The sequence below is a fragment of the Aythya ferina genome (genome assembly GCF_964211825.1).
Source record: "Aythya ferina genome assembly, chromosome: 2".
NCBI lineage: Eukaryota > Metazoa > Chordata > Aves > Anseriformes > Anatidae > Aythya > Aythya ferina.
The window spans coordinates 143101040-143120056 of NC_140297.1; the positions used below are offsets into that span (position 1 = coordinate 143101040).

Genomic DNA, 19017 nt, shown 5'->3' on the forward strand with positions numbered 1-19017 from the left:
GAGGAAAAAAAAAAAAAAAAAAAAAAAGGAAGAAAAAAAAAAGGAAAAAAGAGACTGACCATTGATGGGAAAGAAAAGAAAGGAAATATGGCAGACAGAAATGGAGCTAATTTGAAAAAATTGTGACTGGGATGTCTGGAAAGACTGGGAGGTAGCAGTGCATTAAACAAGGGAGAGAACTTTTCATGCAAAAAATATAAAAAGTGATGTGCTACTGATGGGAACAGGAATGCTCCTGTGGTGTTCTGAGACTGCTTCTGTGATAATTGTCTTTGATAATTATCCTAAAGGGTGTTCTGTAGTTGTCAGGTCAAGTGGTGCCACAAGCTCATGTTTAAACTGATCAAGTGTCAGGTCACTTATGCTGTGTCCGTCTTGAAAAATAGATACGCACCATGGCAGAAAAGCTATCCCACAGTCACTTGCAACTCAGTGACACATGCTTCCCTAGTACATACCTTGCTCAAACTCATAGGCTTAACTCATTTGCTCATTTACTTGGTGCTTTATGGCCCAAACAGAATAGTGTATAAATAAAAGTAGTTAACAACAGTGTGTATGTATGCAGGTGCTCAGGTCCAGTGCTCACACTTGTCTTTTCTTGTCTTTGTACTCATGTGTGGTCCTGGCAAAGGGATTAATGTTTGCGATGACACAGCAGTTACATGTACTTTGTACTATTCTGTAGAATACTCTAATTAGCATGGGATGAGAACTGTCCAGAATACCTGCTATATAAAATGACAGATTATATATTTTTTTCTTCTGAGAGGACTCTCATCAAGTATATCGTGAATACCACTTTGGAGTAGATGGCTAAAATACAGGGAATCCTTGAAGTCTATAGTAGAGAGTCATGGCCATGACAGGATGCCCTGTGACTATATGTCCTGAACCTGCCTGCCTAGCATCAGCATGAGGAGCTCCAGCTCCAGCACCAGAGTTCTGTAGCATGATACATATAGGAACAGCTGTGCTAATTAAGGTTGTGGCCCAAGTTCCTGTTCCCCAGTTGTATACAGCTTTTTTTGTTTGTTTTGTTTGCATGAGCTGTGCTTGCTAGTGTTTATGTAGCCAGGTTATGCCAGATCATTTTCCTGTTTCTTCTTTATTGCTGCTTGGAAAACTTCTTGTTGGGAAAACTGTGATTTTTTTTTTATTTTTTATTTTTTTCCAGTTGTTGACCAGGTCATAGGTCTTCAGTTCCTCTGGCACAGTCTTTTGAAGGTGTATACAAATAGGAGAAAGATAAAAGGAGCTGATTAACCCAGCAGAGGTGACCCAGCAGCATGTGACCCAGTGCATGTTATGAGGAAAAAGAGACCTGAAATGGTGGTGGCAAAAGCTGAGAGTGTCAATAGGGGCAGCTGTGTCTGCTTTCTTCACTAAGAGTCTTTGCCATTGATTCAGCATTGCTGCAGGGCTTTAGACAGCTTGGTTTCATGAAAGTCAGTGCCATGCCAAATATTGAAAGGTTGGTGTATTATATTGTACTACTGAAAGAATTTGATTCTATGAAATCTATAAAGGGTCTATTATTCAAAGGAACTATTCAAAGGTTCAGGGGAAATCTATGATGAGGCCATTTTGATGTTTGCTGTTAGCAGCAGAACAAACTCAATCCAGCTCAATCCAGTTCTTTATAGATCTCTCTCTCTTTTTTTTTTTTTGACTTTAGATTTCTACCCCAGCACAATAATTACATGTTCGTGTTCCCAGTGTTTCCTATATCTTAACTTTTCCTCCCCTAATACTTCGTAAACCCCTCACATTTTTTTTTTTCCTCTAACTTCTTCCTGAATAACTTATTTTCAGGTGCTGCTGCAGATGTCTGCTCACCAAGGACACCAATTAACTTCCCATAAGAAGTTAATTAACCAACCATAAGAAAACACTTAGCATGGGGAATTAAATGACATTTCCAGCAATCTTCTAGGATGATTCGAGGTAGGCATACCTATTTCTTTTTGTGAGACTTTTGTTTCTCTTTAGTGACTGTAAAGGGACTCTAGACCACCATCTTAGATTTCAGTGTACAATCTTAGATTTCTAAATTTGATAAGATGAATCTCACTGTGGGTTGAGAATGTACATATTATCTGCTAAATGCATTTGCTTTCATTAATTTTGTACATTCTGTTGTCTCCAGTGAGATCTTTCAGTGCTCTGCAAAGCAAGCTGCTATCTCATTTGATAGAAGTTGCTGTGGGCCTGTTTATGACTGAGCTTATGAGGCACAGCTTGACCACCCAGGCACAGATTTTTAAGGGAATGAGACAAGTGATCAAGGGGTTCAGTTCTATCAGATGGCATTCTTGTAGTTTGAAATAATATCTACAATAACCTTAACAGACTCCCTTTAACAAAAAGATAATAAGAGCAAATGTTTCTTAATGGGAAATTTGAAATTAAAAGCACAGGAGTAGGTTTCTATCACAGTGTGTAGCAGAATGCTGTAAACTACACGAAACAGATGAAAAATTACTGTGTATTGCGAATGAATAGCCTCTAATGAATGGACTGTAGAAATATTTCTATTTGTCTGGCTGGATGAATAATGTGGTAGAAATCTAGTTGCCAGATATAATTCTACCTGACACACGTGCTTTGTTGTAAAATCACCATTGTGGAGACCAGCTCCCTGTCTGCCAGACAGATTTTTTTAAAGTTAAATTGAAGTGACTGACTCTGTTGCAGATAGCTGTAGGCTACATTTCTACTTCCTAGTAAAGGACTGGGAAGTAGAGCACTACCATAGCAAAAAAGCAGAGTGATTGCACTGGTAAATGAGTTGCTAGGTTTTCTTATGTACTTGGGCCATTCTTTCTTTAAAATAAGTAAGTAAGTAAATAAATAAATAAATGTTAGAGTTAACTTAAATTTCAGTTTAATTTAATTCTGAAATCTCTGGAGTAAATAACACCCCACCCCTCCACCCTCCTTTCCATTTTTGACCTGGAAATCAATCAGCAACTACTTACAAATAGCAGCAAGTAACCTGAATCTCTATTAATGTGAAGTGAAGTAAGACGTGTGCTCTTTAGGTCTATTACCATTATTGACAATGAATTCTAATGCACTTATGATCAAATACATGGCTTTAATTATAAGATTTCTTTCTAATTTTGACTCCAAGTATAATGTGCTCACTTATTAACTCTGGTATTGATCCAAATCCCATTGCAGGAAGAAGGGGAGTATTTTGATTGGAGTAATACGTATCTGGTATCGACTGCCATGGCTCCACTCACTTCCATGAAGTCATGATGACTCATCCAGCAGAGGATGTGCTCACTTTTGGAGGCACTGAATGAGGGATGGGTTCTGCAGCTGACTATAGGCAGATGGCCTCATATAGACAATATTAATTATGAGATCACATGTTGGCACTTAGTGATTCACAGTGCTCACTGTCCTTGTTTTAGCTCAACTGTTCCAGATTCCAGATGCTGTGGGCATTGTTTTCATAACCTCTTTAAATCAGAACAGGCTTGAAATTCTAAGTTGTGTAAAAATGCCCAACTCTGTCCATAAATTCAGACCAACTATGTAAGCTAGAAGATGATCTGACATACAGGTATTGCTATGCAATTCAATTTTTGTCTTTCAGCTCTTCCTTCTGCAATAGACAAGTATGGATTATGCTTTTATTATTCCATAGCATATCAATTACAGAAACAAACAAACAAACAAACAATAATTATTAACAGTCAATGCTCTTGTTATATTTACTTGGCTTTCAATTGTGCCATTGTTCCTGTTAGTCATTTTAGCTTACCTTTTTCTTTGATTGCTCCTAAGGGTGAATGACTAAGTAATGACAAAGACTTCCTGCACTTCAGCTCCCGCCAAAAGCAAAGTTTAAGTATGAATGTATTTTTAGCTTCAGCTTTTGACACGAAAGCTTCAATATTTACAAGTAATGCTTTTAAATAACCTGCATATCATTGTGTTTCATTCAGAATCACAACTCCCAGAGAACCCTAAACAACTTTCCTTATAATCAAGAATGTCTGTATAATCAAGAATTTTTGAAAATCATCCCATGTTATATAAATCAGCCAAATTTCTAGATGAAGGATGATTGAATGAATTAAAAGAAATACCTCAGGCTACTGGAATACATCTTGGTCCTTGTGCCTAATATGTTCATTTACATATGAGGTAAAGAGTATTAAAGTCCTGACAAATTAACAACTTCATATCCAGACACAGTATATTTTTCTTGCCTTGCTAACAGTAAAGATTCATATTTCAAATACTTTCAGAGTGACATTATGAATTCAGAAACTTATTGGAAATAACCAGTGAATCATAAGACTTTGAAATAAATGTGTCATGTCCATACTGCATATTCTATTAAAATAAATAAATAAATAAATAAATAAATAAATAAAATTGCAAAACCAAGGCTATTACATGTTTAAATATAAAGAAATGGAGCCTGATACCTGTTATATATATATCTCTCTCTATATATAAATGTATATAAATGTGTGTATATATATGTATTGAGAATGAAAAGAAAGTTAGAAATTCAGATTTCCAAATAGATTCGGATTTTCATTTTGGATACAAGGAGGATCTTACCTGAATGACAGCTACTGATGACACATTTGAGAATAACAGACCTTTTCCTTGGAGGTCAAACTGAAATATTTCCATATTTCCCTGTGGAGTTCTCAGAGGCATTGGGAGGGTGTAATTCCCTCTGGAAATCCCCATGGGGACATAATGGATCTCCTTGTCTTCAGGATATGAAGTCTTTGGATCCTTGACATTGTACAGTGTTATAGACTGGTACACAGTGAAGATGTGATGTCTGCTTCCTCCTTGACCTCTTTTTTCTTTTTCTTATCAGACATGTTCCGAGGAAGGAATCCTTTGTACCAAAAGAATCTGGATATAGCACATGTGTTTGCCTGCTGGCATCCCAAGAAGTGTTACCTCTCTCCCAACAGAAGGCTCACACTTTATAGCTCCTGGAAAGTAACATGTTTGCCTTCAATAAATAACATGCATTTTAAAGAAAGCATCTGGATAAAAATTGTGCTTGGCTTTTTAAAATATAGAATTAAAAAGAAATTGTATTAAAGAAAAGTAGTGCAATAATAGTAGAGTTTGCTATCATAGAAAAAATCAATTTAACTTATATAGGTGGACTTCTATGGGATACATACTATAAAATCACACTACAGAATTTTCCAAATAGAGAACACAGGGACTACTGAGGGAGTGGTAGAAGATATCTCATTAATGAAACAAAGGCAGCAAATAGAGATTTAAAAAAAAAAAAAAAAAATAGTGTAGAGATTTCATTATAGTGTTTGGCAATGTAGTCATCAATAACAGCAGAAAATGCTAAGGGAAGGAACGTATGGAAGCATTAGAAACAGGATCAAGTTATACGCTCTGGGAGAAAACAGAATCCAGGATATAGGGAGGAGATACCTAGGAATGGTAATGTCAGGAAAGGTCCTGAAGAAATAAAGACCATTAAATTAGTTATCGGTCCAAGAAAGAGCAGCTTTTACAGGAATAGAAATATTAACAGAACATATTAAAAATGTTTATTTTTATATGACACATTTCTAGGCACCTAGTGAACATAATATACAGATGGACACAAGAATGTTTAGTGACGGGTAAAAATAATAACTGAGGGGCTAGTTTACAAGAAAGTCAAAGTCCTATAACATGGCTGAAAAGTAGCTAACAGGGAATACACTACTAGTCTGTCACTAAAGTATGAAGTCAACCAGGAGCACAGCAAAGTTTTATAGCATAATAAAAAGAGTTGTAAAAAGGAGCATAGGGATCAAATTATGAAAAGAAAAAAATTGACTGAATAATCAAAGGGGAGATTTATTATCCATGGGAATGATTTCACAAAAGAAGCAATAGATATTCTGTTGCTAGGAAAATTTAAATAAAAGTGGACAAAATACTGGTGTATTTACAACAGAGAGAAGACTTGTAAAAATATAGATTGAATGGGTTAAGAGTTACATAATTCATGTTTGTATTCTAAATTACACTGGCATACATAAGTGACTGTTCTGTGTCAGTCTGCAAAATTGCCTGCCTAAAACAAGCTGATCAGAGTCTACTCACAGAACCTGTTCTTTGAACTAAGGTGGTTGTATTAAGATTTTAGTAGTTATTTATTACTTCTCTTTCTACACATCATCATGTACACATCTACCCTTGCCTGTCCACTGAGGCAGACATTCCTTACATGTTTTTTGGGAAATAGAATATCTAAAAATTAACTCAGGGTTTATGAAAATCTTTACCACAACCATTTAAATGTTTTTGTGTTTTGTTTTGTTTTGTTTTGTTTTTCACGTGATTTCCACAACAGTCACAGTGCTGTCATGTACAATGCATATGACTATGAGTCATAAATATGTATTTTGAAAAATAAAAGCACGACTTTGGAGAAGAACTAGCTGAGCCATCTATTCTACTCTAGTCCAAATCTAGTCCAATTCCCACAATTGAAAAAAAAAATAAAATAAAAACAGACTTTATTTTATGAAAATGCACAAAGCCTCTGCTCCAGACTCCCTATTAACATCCTACAAAATACATGCCAAAACTTTATGATACACTTGAGGCCTGGACAGGAAAAGAAAGCAATATGAATGGAGAAAGGAGTGTCAGGGCATGGCCAGTTCCCTCAGCTTTCACTGAGCATCCATTAGGCTCAGGTGAGGAGAATACATATGAGCTCACTTTGTAGCTCTAAGTTTTCCATGGTAACAAAAATGGCAGATATCCTTGGTTAGGACTCGAATGGTTTTACTTCAAATAGCAATGATGATGTCTTTCTCACACAGTTCCTTTTATATATTTTCATATTTTATAAAGCAGTGTCCTTATTTTAGATTGAAAGCTGAAATATCCAAATTCACATACAGCAGTTCAAAAGTATTGTCAGGAACAAACTTAGGTCTCTTGGATCAGTTTTCAACAATGGTAAATTGTTGTGGTCCCACAGAGACAGCAGAGGTATAAAACAAATACAGTAATTTATTTCAAGTGAGGATCAGTGTCAGGTCTTGCAGTCCCATGTCCTATTCACTAGCACTTGTTGCCTCACTTAATGACAGCAATCTCCAGTATGTTTAGTCTCTAAGGAAACATGTAAAAAACATATGCTACTCCTGCCTGTACTATATTTGTTTTGCAGACAGAGAGCTGTAGTCTTCAGGGCTGCTAATGCTTATATAGCATTAAAATTCACAACAGAAAGTCTCTTCTGCTTCATTTTGCTCCTCATCACTCTTTTTTTTTTTCTTCTTTTTTTCCTTTCCTTTCCTTCCTTCCTTCCTTCCTTCCTTCCTTCCTTCCTTCCTTCCTTCCTTCCTTCCTTCCTTCCTTCCTTCCTTCCTTCCTTCCTTCCTTCCTTCCTTCCTTCCTTCCTTCCTTCCTTCCTTCCTTCCTTCCTTCCTTCCTTCCTTCCTTCTCTTTCTTTCTTCTATTCCCTTTAATATACTTTCTGTCACTGAGATATCTAGAACATATCTAGTTGCATGGAGAGTGGGCATTGACATGTCCTGTGTGGCTGAAGATTTAAGGGGGAAACATCTGGAGCAACTTCTATATCTTTTAGTATTTTCAAAAATAACTGATAAACTACACTGCAGCCAGAATGTTAGGGCATGTCTGTTAACTGGCTGAAACAGTCAAAACAGACGTTCCTCTTCAGAACATCATCTGCATGTGGTCCAGGGCAATTGGCTCTGGGTGTCCCAGCTTGAGCAGGGACAGATGTCTCCAGAGCTCCCTTCCATACTCAACCATTCTGTGATTCTGCGTGATCCTGTGACACCCTATTTACCCCTTCTAATGAATGTTAAAACCTTTGTCATGTATGAAAGCAGATGTTAAATGGTTATGAAAAATACTTAGCGACTTGTCTGTGACTATTTTTCACTGTTGCTTGAAGAGATAGAGACAAACGTGTTTTTCTTGCTGCAGGCAATTATGGCACTAGGCTCTTGAGCAGTGTCTAGGTAACAAACAAAGCTTATCACTCATCATTATTTCACCTCCTAACAACATGAAACCTTTCTGCAGATATTTATTTTAAGCTCTAAAGGTTCTCTTAATAAGACATAAAAAGATGTACATAAATAAGACATAAAAAAGATGTGATTCTTATTTTCAGAATAAAATGCTTGATGTCTTGTTTATAATGATGGGTCCATAATAACTGAAAAGGAAACACAAATACTGAATGCTGTCATGATGGCATGCTATGGTAATTTTTGTGTACTCTTAGACAGTATAAATGTAGCTGCTTATAAGTTTTTGAGAGCAATAATAAAAAGTGAAGACAATGATGCAGGACAGGTAAAACTGTGTCTCCTAGCTAATCACCTCTAGAAGCATGGCTTGATTTTACTAGAGTTCTTAATATTGAAATACACTGCATACCCGAGGGAATGATCTCCATCAAGTATTCTTATGTTGATAAAACAAAAATATTTCAAATTAGTACTATCATACTCTTCTTCCCTATTACTGTCACAACCTTCCCATTATACTTATCTGCAGTAAATCCTAAAAGTGAATTGTGTTGCTGTAGGAAAACAATTTATCCAGTGATAATGTCCCATCAAACACAATTGGTTGGCAGCTTTTATGCTGTTATTTCAAGGACAGAAAGTTGCCTTATTCTCAATGTGAATGGCCTCCTGCCAGGTATTGTCTGAATGAGATGGAAAAACTACAAATTAGTATACTGTCTTCTTTATCTCTCTGTTCTGATATGGTTAGGAATAGATGTGGAAAGCAGGCATAGCAGGAAGGAGAGGTAGTAGGAATGAGCGTGGGATGCAATTCAACAGAAATCTGATGAGACTGGGTGATGCAAAGGATAGGAAGACTGGACATGGAACCATTTAGACTGATTAATTGGGTCTGTAGTCATCAAATATAATTGCCAAGAGATGACTGTTCCTTGAGTTATGTGAAAGAAGCTGGTATACTTGCTAACCTCTTATATTGTACAAGTAATTCTCAGAAGTCTTAAAAACAATGATGAAAAACAATGATGAAACTGGCAGTAAAGTAAGATAAAAATAAAATGTTTTTGGAGAGTAACTTAAGTTTTTATAACTGGGTTAATTGAAATCACCTTTAAGATGAGTGGCTGATTCTACTGCTTAGGGGAAGGAAGAAATTGAAATTTATCTATGATAAAAAAAAAAAAAATCTTAATTTTCATGAGCAAATTAATGAATGGAAAAAGCCCATACAACTTTTGCAGCATACTAGATCATGGAGTAGTATCAATACCACAATAAGTATCAAGGAATTAATCAGGTATACCTCAGGACCCTTTAAACATTCTACAGACACTTTCTATTTGTAATGCAAGCCATCTTCTGCCTATAGCATAGTGCAGTAGGGGTGGATTAGAGGGCATAAATCAATCTCTGCCTGAAATGTTAGAAAGCTGCTTCTGTAGACAACCAGGGCAACTTTTCAAGGAGACTATGTTCTGCTCCCATTTTCAATGGCTACTGAACACAAAAAGCTAAAATGTCTGACCACAAAAAAAGAAATGTTTATCCTCTCCCTCATATTTATAACTTTAACATTAAATAATAAAAAATAATAATAATAAATCCATCTGAATAACTCCACAGAAGAGTCTCTGTGTGCTGTCATAGATACTGAATGGGTTATTCTGGTGTGCACAGCAAAATACTGAGGTTTATCTCAGTATCTGCTGGCAGCTGATAACCTGTAACAGAAGCATTCTAATCATGGCAGTAATTCAAATAAACAAATCCTAAATGTGTGTAAAATATCTTCTTCTTTGTCATCCCCTGCTTGTAAAAATAACCAGCAATCCAGCTTCTGTAAATGTACTGTTACAGAGCATAATGGTAAAAAAATTTGAAATAAATTGTAGTTTTTCAGTAACTGTATTTTTCAAGCTTAAATTGTATTTCTGTTGTTCCATAAACTGAAATACTTTTCAGTGTCTTTTGTCAGTCTACTACATTACCCAACTTGCTATTCTTAGTAACAAATATTGATTTATTTGTGATCATTTGTTGAAATTGAGGACCATTAATTAATAAATTAAGTGTTAAACTTCCAGGCTCATGTGCCTACTTGTAAATCTACTCATGCACATATGTCATGATTTATTATAACTTGTAAAGTTTAAAGTCCATGTGTGAAATGGATGTAACAAATTGGAATATCTCTAAATAATAACTGGTTAAAAGCACAGTCTGTGAGACAATGGTTGAAGATATTTATTTCTGCAGTGAATTTAATGCAGTGAATTTCTGGCTCACCAGAAGGTGCCAGTGTTGGTCCATAAAACCAAGAATCTTGTAATTGCATTTCAGTAAATTCTATGATACTCATTTCAGTGGAAACTAAAAGCACAGAGTTCTGGTGTCAGAGAAGGCGAATAATGAACTCTCAGGGTAGAACACAAAATTCAAGAACAAATACAATACTCCACAACTAATCTAGAAACAAGATTAAAGATGCCTTGTAGCTTTTTAAATTGATGCAAAAATAATATTGTCCCCATGAAGAAAAGATGGGGCAAATGGTAACTTGTAGGCTGCACTTATGGAAGATATTTCTCTCTTCAGCATGTCCTCTCCTTCCCTCCTTTCCTTCCTCCCTCCCTCCCTCCCTTTCTTCCTTCCTTCCTTCTTGTTTTAATTCATGTGGAATAAGTATGGAACACTACAGCTAAGAAGATTTAGTGAAGTGCTGAGTTGCAATTGATTTTAGCTCTTGAATATGTTACTAAAGACAGACATCCAACTTTGCACAGCATTATATGTAAAGTGGCTTTTCTTCCTTTTCCTTTTTTTTTTCCTTTTTTTTTTTTATTAGATCAAAGAACAAATGTTGAGTTCATGTCTATAAAATTGTTTAAACGTAGGATGTACTAATTTTAAACAATAGTCTATGTTTATTAGCAGATGCTTGTCCAGCCACACAAATAAATAGCACAGGAGGTTCTGGCTCAGTATGAGGGAGCACTTTACTGTGTCACAGGTTGCCCAGAGAGGTTGTGGAGATATTCAAAACCTGCCTGGATGCCATCCTGCGCAACATGCTCTAGGTGATCTTGCTCAGCAGGGGGTTGGACTAGATGATCTTCAGAGGGCCTTTCCAACCCCACACATTCTGTGATTCTGTGGAGTCATAATGTCACACTCTCATATACCACTTTTATACTTACATGCCTGAACAGTATTTGTAACATTTTATAGTCGTATAGCTTCAAGAGCAATTGTTCACTATACCAGCCTATATTCTACTCTCAGACTTTATCTTTGTTAAAATGTTTTTTCCTCTCCATGCATCAGCAGAAAGCTATCTGCTTATTGCCTGAATCACTAAGCTTTGCAGTGCTACTTCAGTCTAAGTGCTCTGCTACCTTAGTGAAGCATGCAGTGAAAATACCTAGATACACATACAGATGCCTGAAATTTCCTGTGGTTTGGAGTCTATCATGTAGGCTGCCATAGAGTCTGACAAAGGCTGTGAATTGCAGCATGGAGTAACAGCTTCATCATGAATTTATTCCAGTAATTAGACTATCACAGCCACCACATGTCATTTCCCTGATTAAGAAACAGGAGAACAAGAAGCTGTGAAGAGAAGAGAAAAGTACATTCAGTTCGTTTTCTCAGAAACATTGAATAAACCATAACAAAATATATCCATTTCTATATCCTTGCAGTTAAAGAAATAAGATGCTGTGAAAATAGCTGATAATGATTAAAAGAAAAAAACACCCCTACCAAAAATCAAAACAAAACACAAAAGACAAACAAGTAAACAAAAACAAAGAAACAAACAAACAAAAAACACAAATCTAAAATATATATCTGAATGCTCATGAACAGAAAGGCTGAAGGTTGAGCTGGAAAGCTTGTTTAATTTGATAATACAATGTTACAGAAAGCAGTATATTTTTTCCTAGACCTTTCTGAAATCAATCGGTTAAATACTAAACATCCTGGGTCAGGTCATTTCACAACTTTGATGCGAGAGATCTGAAGAGCAGCAGGTGGCACCTTGCTTTGTTAGTGCTGAACTAATGGCCTCAGCATGGTATCAGGGGATGTAAAATGACTTGAGGAGCCTTCTTTCAAATAAGATGTAAAACTGAAGTCCCCAGTAATTAGCTTTCTAAAAGGATCTTAAGAATGACCTAAACAAATTGCTTCCTGAGTTGTCCTTTGATTTCCTATGTTAATGCACAGGTATATCTAAGCAAACCCCTGGGTGTGTTTGTTGGTTTACCACTAATAACTTCTGACAAATACCAGCTGGCAAATTTTGGTTAAATTTGACAGAACAGTAAGGTTCTCAAAATCCCCATGTATTTCATCTTACTAGGTGTCCAGGTAAGGAGGAGAGACCCCCATCAAAACCTGAGCAAAGCTAAATCACAGGAAAAAAAAAAAAAAAAAAAAAAAAAAAAAAAAAAAAAAAAGCCTTTTGCTCTTACTAGACACCAGAGAATCAATTTTTCAGACAACAGCTCCTTCCTGCACAGTTGCTTCAATGTCAATAATGCATGTCTTCTCACTGAAGCTTTGAGGTAGTCATAACTGTTCTTGTTTCTGCAGAATCTCTGATACCTAATGAGAAGTGAATTTCAACAGCAGCCTTATTAAAATTCACTTATAAAATAAATTAACCACAAGACACAAATCCATAGGAACCTAAGCTTCATTAATTCCACTTCCAATAGAACTGTTTGTTTGCTTACCATGAGTTCCCTGCAGTTTCAACTGTACATAGCTTTTTCACTTTTTTTTTTTTTTTTTTTCTTCTTTCTGGAGCTTTGGTATATTTAATCAAAGGTTATACAGCTTCGGTAAATTCTGCAGAAGTAAAGGGTCTGCACGTTGGTATTTTGTTTTGCTACTTACATTGATTTCAACGGGACAATACAGGCAGGAAAACACTACTCAATGTCTAAATAGGGGTGGGATTAAACTCACCACGCTTTGTGAATTTACACTTTAGACATCCACATCTGAGCTAATTATCTAAACTCCCTTTACAGTCAGAGGACAGAAACAGGCACTTCCAAAGTGTGATTCATCTCCTCCCAAGGTTGACATCTAAAACAGGACAGATGAATCACCTTCTGGAAGTACTCTTTACTCTCCTCTGACTATGAAGGGAGTTTAGACCACTATCTCACACAGATATCTGCTGTTGCAGAAGCCTGGAATTAGGTGAAGTGGCAGAATTTTGCACGTCTAACCCTGCTCTGAATTATGCCTTTACTACCAGGGAGTCCTTAAACTAGAAGCAACAGCACAGAATAATCCTTAGGGATCTTAAAAATTACTTAGCTCTTATAGCTACTTTTTGAGAGAAGGTTAACTGTAAACATTCATGATTAAAGAAGCAGCACTGTTTTGTCTTAGAATGCTAATTATTTCTTCTACATGTAATGCATGAGCCATCATGGTATCTCCTATCTGAAGGAATAATTATTTAGTTGGAGTTTGGACCCCAAATTTGAGGGAAATGATATTTATTTTTTTGAACTTTTTTTTTTCTTTTCTTTTCTTTTCTTTTTTTTTTTTTTTTTTTTTTTTCCCCAGCTGTTTTGCTGTGACTCATATGATTTAAGCCCTTGTATTGTTAGTAGAGCTGGAGCTGGGGCACAATTCTTCAGACTACTCTGGATTACTTTGATTTTCCCCTTCTGTTTTTCCTGTAAATACAAGTTCTATCTCTAAAGAAAAATAGAGACCTCCATATACATAGCTTCCTATGCATTATTTTCAGTCTTTCTAACAAAGTACTAAGAAGTATTACTAAATCGCACTGGAAGTCAGAGAAACAATCCATTTCAATGTGCTAGAGTTCCAGTAAAAATTTTAAACCCATCTTCCATTTAACTGTCTAAAACCCCATTTCACAGCAGTAAGCAGGCAGATGGCTCTGTTCTTTCTGCTACAGCATTAATTTTGTTTTTATCTGATGCTGAAATATTATTTTTCCTCCAAAAAGCTTAATTAATGCTATGCATTGCATATACTTAAAAGTCTACTCACTAGTGCATTTTTTTTTCCAGTGGTTATCTTTGATTTACTCATCTTTTATACATTTAGGTTTACATTTACTTTTGATTTCTCTTATGATTTACTGAGCATGCACCAGCATTACAGAAATTCTAATATGATGAGGATAATTTGTTCAAAATCTCCAGAAGCACTGTGTAAACAATGTGGAGGGTATAATTGGCTCAGGGAGTATCAGTCTTGCAATAAAGTGACAAGTAGTTGACGTTATGTTTACATAGGTTGTTTTTCTTTCTTTCTTTTTCCTTGCTAAGCATAACATAGAAAGGGATGTGAATGTAGTCAGAACTTACACCTCTTAAAACATTTTGCACCATACAGCATAATTCGTGCCAGAATCATGCATCACTAAATTTTTGGTCTCATATGACCAATGAAACAGGAATATTTTTTACAGCAATCTTCATCTACTTGAACACTGAAATCCCTGAATCCCCTTCTTTCAACCTGACAGATTCCTGCAGACTGAGAGTGTTTATGTAGGCAGGAAACAAAAACTGTTTTATATGAAAGAAAAAAAAAAAACAACCAGCCAAAACAACAACAACAACAACAACCAAACAAACAACAAAACAGCAAAACACTGAGCATGATTCTTTACATGTGAGCAGACAGAAAAAATGTCAAATACATAAGTGTACGGCAACAGTAGAGGCTGTTTCTGCTGTAGCTCTACCTTATTTACTCTCCATGGTGCATTAAGTAGAGAATATAGATCTTTCTTTTATGAGTTTGAACATTTTAATAGTGGTGCAGAGGCCAAGGTCTGGGTTGCTGTGAGTCTTTGGTGCTATCGTCTTATTACATACAGATCCGAATTCTGTCATCAGGCTTGCTAGAGACATATCCTATTCTTTGGCAAGCAATTGCATGAGTCATATCTGCTCATTAGTACCTGGAGATTTCATAGAGGTGATACTCTTATTCTTTGAGGTGGAGGATGTCTGATTCATTGCATACACCTAAGACATTGTTACAGAAAATAAAAGAGCCTGAAATTTTCCTTCTGACTGACACCTTTGCTCTTTCTCACCCCATATGTCAGATTTATGTAATATTTGTTAGTAGCTGGCAAATCCCAAAGCCCAATAGAAGTGAGGTTGCTGCAGTTGCTGCAGTATGTAGGTCTGGTCATCAGCAAGTCTGAGCATGTGTTCCCTAATGGCACACACACATGGAGTACATATATGAATGTACGCACAGATGGCAGACAGAAAACACAGCACTCACATGAGCAAACAGTGCCAGTGGCCTGATCCTTCTCTTCTCTCTGGCTGAGCAGGATGGAAGTCCCTTGGTGGAAAAGAACATACACACTTGTGCTACAATAGGATCCCTCCAGCATCTGGACACTCAGCTTGCCCAGCGGGGATTACCTGCCCCCCACTACCTTCTGTACGTGTGCACACGCACACAAATGGACTCTCAACCAACCTCCAGGAGCTGGTTGGACCTCCTGGCCTCTCCAGTAACCAACAAAGTAATTTCTTTACCATGAGGGTGGTGAAGCACTAGAACAGGTTTTCTAGAGATGTGGCAGATGACCCATGCCTGTCAGTGCTCATGAGGCACTTAAATAATGCCCTTAATAATATGCTTTAACTTTTGGTTAGCCCTGAAATGGTCAGGCAGTTGGACTTGATGATCTTTGAACATTCCTTCCAACTGAACTATTCTATTCTTTTACTGTATTCTACTCTAACAGTATATATATATACACTCAAGCTAAGATGCGGAATTTTTAAAAATAAATTCAGATAGAAACAATGTCACAGAGCCTTCAGGATAGGATTTATTTTCATTTCTCCTATTTTGTTCATCATCTTTTCTGTGGTTGATAAATATAGCAAGGCCACTAAGGTAAAGGGCAACATTTCAAAGAATAAAGGACAAGAAGATATAAGACACTAAGAACTCCAGCCACCCAAAGGAAAGGTGTCAACATGCACTTAAGGTTTGCTGTACTTAGGGTTGTAGATGCCACACCTTCACTGTGATTCATACACTTCCAGCTGTACGGGACCTTTTGCATGATTACTGCTCTCACCTCTTTCACATTTCCTGCAAAGGCTGGGTTCATACTGTATAAAATGTTAGTGTTAGACACTGATGAAGGATACTTTCCGAACTACTGAACAGACAGCCTTTAACAGCAGTATGGGCAGCATCTCTGAAAGACATGTGAGATCCAAAGCTGTGATTACAGATTGACAAATCTTCTGAAGTAGGAGCCTGCATGTCACATAAGTATTTTCATCTAACTCCAGGTAGATACAAATTACAGTTTAGGAGAAAAATGACCAGTCCTGGTATCCTGATAATGAAAGAGAAAAATAGAGAATTACAAAGCAAGGGAAAAGATTGACCTTTGCATGAAGCACTGAGTTGAAGGTCTGTGGCACTCACTGCTCAACCTGCATTCTGGCCTTGGAGGAGGTTAACACAGATGGATTTTATGCTCAGTTCAGTTCTGAATGTTTGAGATCAAAGGAATACTCCACTGAACTGAGCTAATCTAAGAAAAAAAAATAGAAAATTCTAAATAAAATCAAATAGGAGGTAACTAACCTATCAATTTCCACGACTATCTTTTTTTTTTTTTTTTTGAAGCTCTTCTGGATACCACCACAAGTGTTCAATTACAAAATAATCTGATAATAATCTAATAATTAGAAACAATCAGTGACAGTCCACTGGCATGCATCTGCTTGCATGTATCCTAGGAGAGGTTAGATATATCTATTTTGAGGATGGTGGCTTTCCATTCAATTTGAAGAGTAGTTTAGGTTGTCAGAATATATCCCATAATTGCAATGCTTCTCTAAGATCAGAATCATTGGTAAGACACTAAGATCCACACTGCAATGACGTACTTAAATCACTGCAAGTTTTTAAACAAGCAATAGCTCACATAGAATTGTTCGAATGCTACACATTCATTAGTAGCTGCTAATGATAGCAATAAAAATTATACCGATAAAAAATACAGACCTTAAAGGTAACAGAAACTTAACATGGGAAATTCATACATTGCAGGTATTGGTGGACTGGAGTGTACACAGCGATGTCTGACTGGGAGACACCCAGTCACACACACATGCAAAGTACTAGGTTACTGATGGAGATTTTCTTCCTGCTGATTGCTTGCCTTTTCCTCTGTTACAAATGCCATTCTCCCAGCTGCATTTCATTTCAGGTGCCATGTGAAGAAACATGAGGTGGATGCCTAGCAAACCTCCTCCTTAATTTGAGAATTGACTAGTCTGCAAGCTGTGAACACAGCTAGATGTTCAGCTAGCTCTTTCTCTCATTAAATTCCCCTGAATTTAGAATCGTATACTTCTTTTACATGTTTTCTCTATTTAAATCAACTTGATGCTCTGTGTTGAGAAACTAGCAAAGTCTCTTTTAGGCCTGCACTTATAGACTAAGCATAATTGTGTCTTTCATAAAACTACATCTAATGCATTTGGCTGAGTGTAATGAGTACCTTTTAAAGGTATAAAGAGCACATTTTATGAATGCTGAGCCCCTTTGCTCTGCTTGTACTCTTCTAATTTAATTTGTTTAGATACCTGGAAACCTCTGGAGAAATGAATCTGACTAAACATTGTTTCATTGTAAAATTGAAGTCCTTTTGGAGCACAAAAAGCTTCTTGAACTAGCTAAAGTTCACCTTAATGTGACCGTAGTAATTGCAGGAATTGCAGGACACACATTTATTGAAGTTGTTGAATGTATTTATGCTTCAGATGTGTTCTTTGATATGACATAGACTTTTTAATTTTTGCATTATAATGACAAATTATTATTGCATTTGTGGTTTATTCTCTTTGTCCTTATTTTACAATAAAACTCACACCTTGGGACTGAGCAAATAATTGGCAATGCCAAAGATGGATGGGTCCTGACTCTTTTTTTTCTGAGATAACCTGAACTCCCTTGTTTAGCACAAATCACAGCACTGCATGTACAAGGTATGGAGGACTGGGGCTCAGTAGCTCTTAGCAGCAAAATAAGGCACCAAAAATTTGGGTCAGTTCCAGTTTTTTTTTTTTTTTTTTTTAATTGCTGTATAAGTGAGTGTCCTTACCACTTATTTTATTGTAAGTTTTTGTGCTGTAACTTGGATAATGGACAAAAGCAATTTTGATATGTGCCATGTAGCATTCTGTCTAATGTGACTCATTAGTCTACTGTGCAGAGCAATGATGGCTCAACCAGGTTGATATTTTTAAAGCTAATGAACCACTGATTAGTATTAGTATGACTGAAGCTAACAAGATATGCTCTGTTGCAGTGATTTTTTGTGATGAATTAATTAACTTGGACCAAAATTGCTTCTTCAGTGCAGTATGTGCCCTTCCTGCTAGCTTCATAACACTGTCTGCTGAATATATGGACTGAATGTGAAGCTTTACCAATGGTATGCTGTTGTTCAAATGCTACTCTGTGAAGCTGTTAATACATTACTTTAAATGCAAAAGTGAATTAAAAATACTAGAAGGTGAAAACTGGTGATGGGTTTCTGTGTGCATGAAATGTGGAAGGACTACAGAAAATATATTTCCCTTAAGGTATCTCTAAGGAAATTATGTATGTTTTTCAATACTAATGAATAGAGACAACTTTTAACTTTCTCTTCCTTCAGAAGTGCTCTTTTAGGAATTGTAGCTATTTAACCATTAATACTTTGAGCATTAGTGTTGTGCTTTCCTCTGTTCCATTGGGCAAATCTGATCCATTCATGTCATACTCTTTTATGCTGACCTGTACAAGGCAGGTCTGGATACTACTGCAGTGCTGAAGATTTTGCATGCATTTCCCTTCCTCTTTCCCTTCCCTTTCCTGTTGTTGATAGAAGTACAAATATTTTATTCCCAAATTACTATTGCATTATTTCAAT

General features: G+C 36.4%; 1 long non-coding RNA gene across 1 annotated transcript; it reads left to right on the forward strand.

Moving 5' to 3' along the window:
• Window positions 1-1323: 1323 nt before the first annotated feature.
• Window positions 1324-4993, forward strand: LOC311433076. The gene is made up of 3 exons (XR_014690549.1): window positions 1324-1474; window positions 1816-1947; window positions 4862-4993. It is a non-coding gene; the product is annotated as an uncharacterized lncRNA (long non-coding RNA).
• The last annotated feature ends 14024 nt before the right edge of the window (window positions 4994-19017 follow it).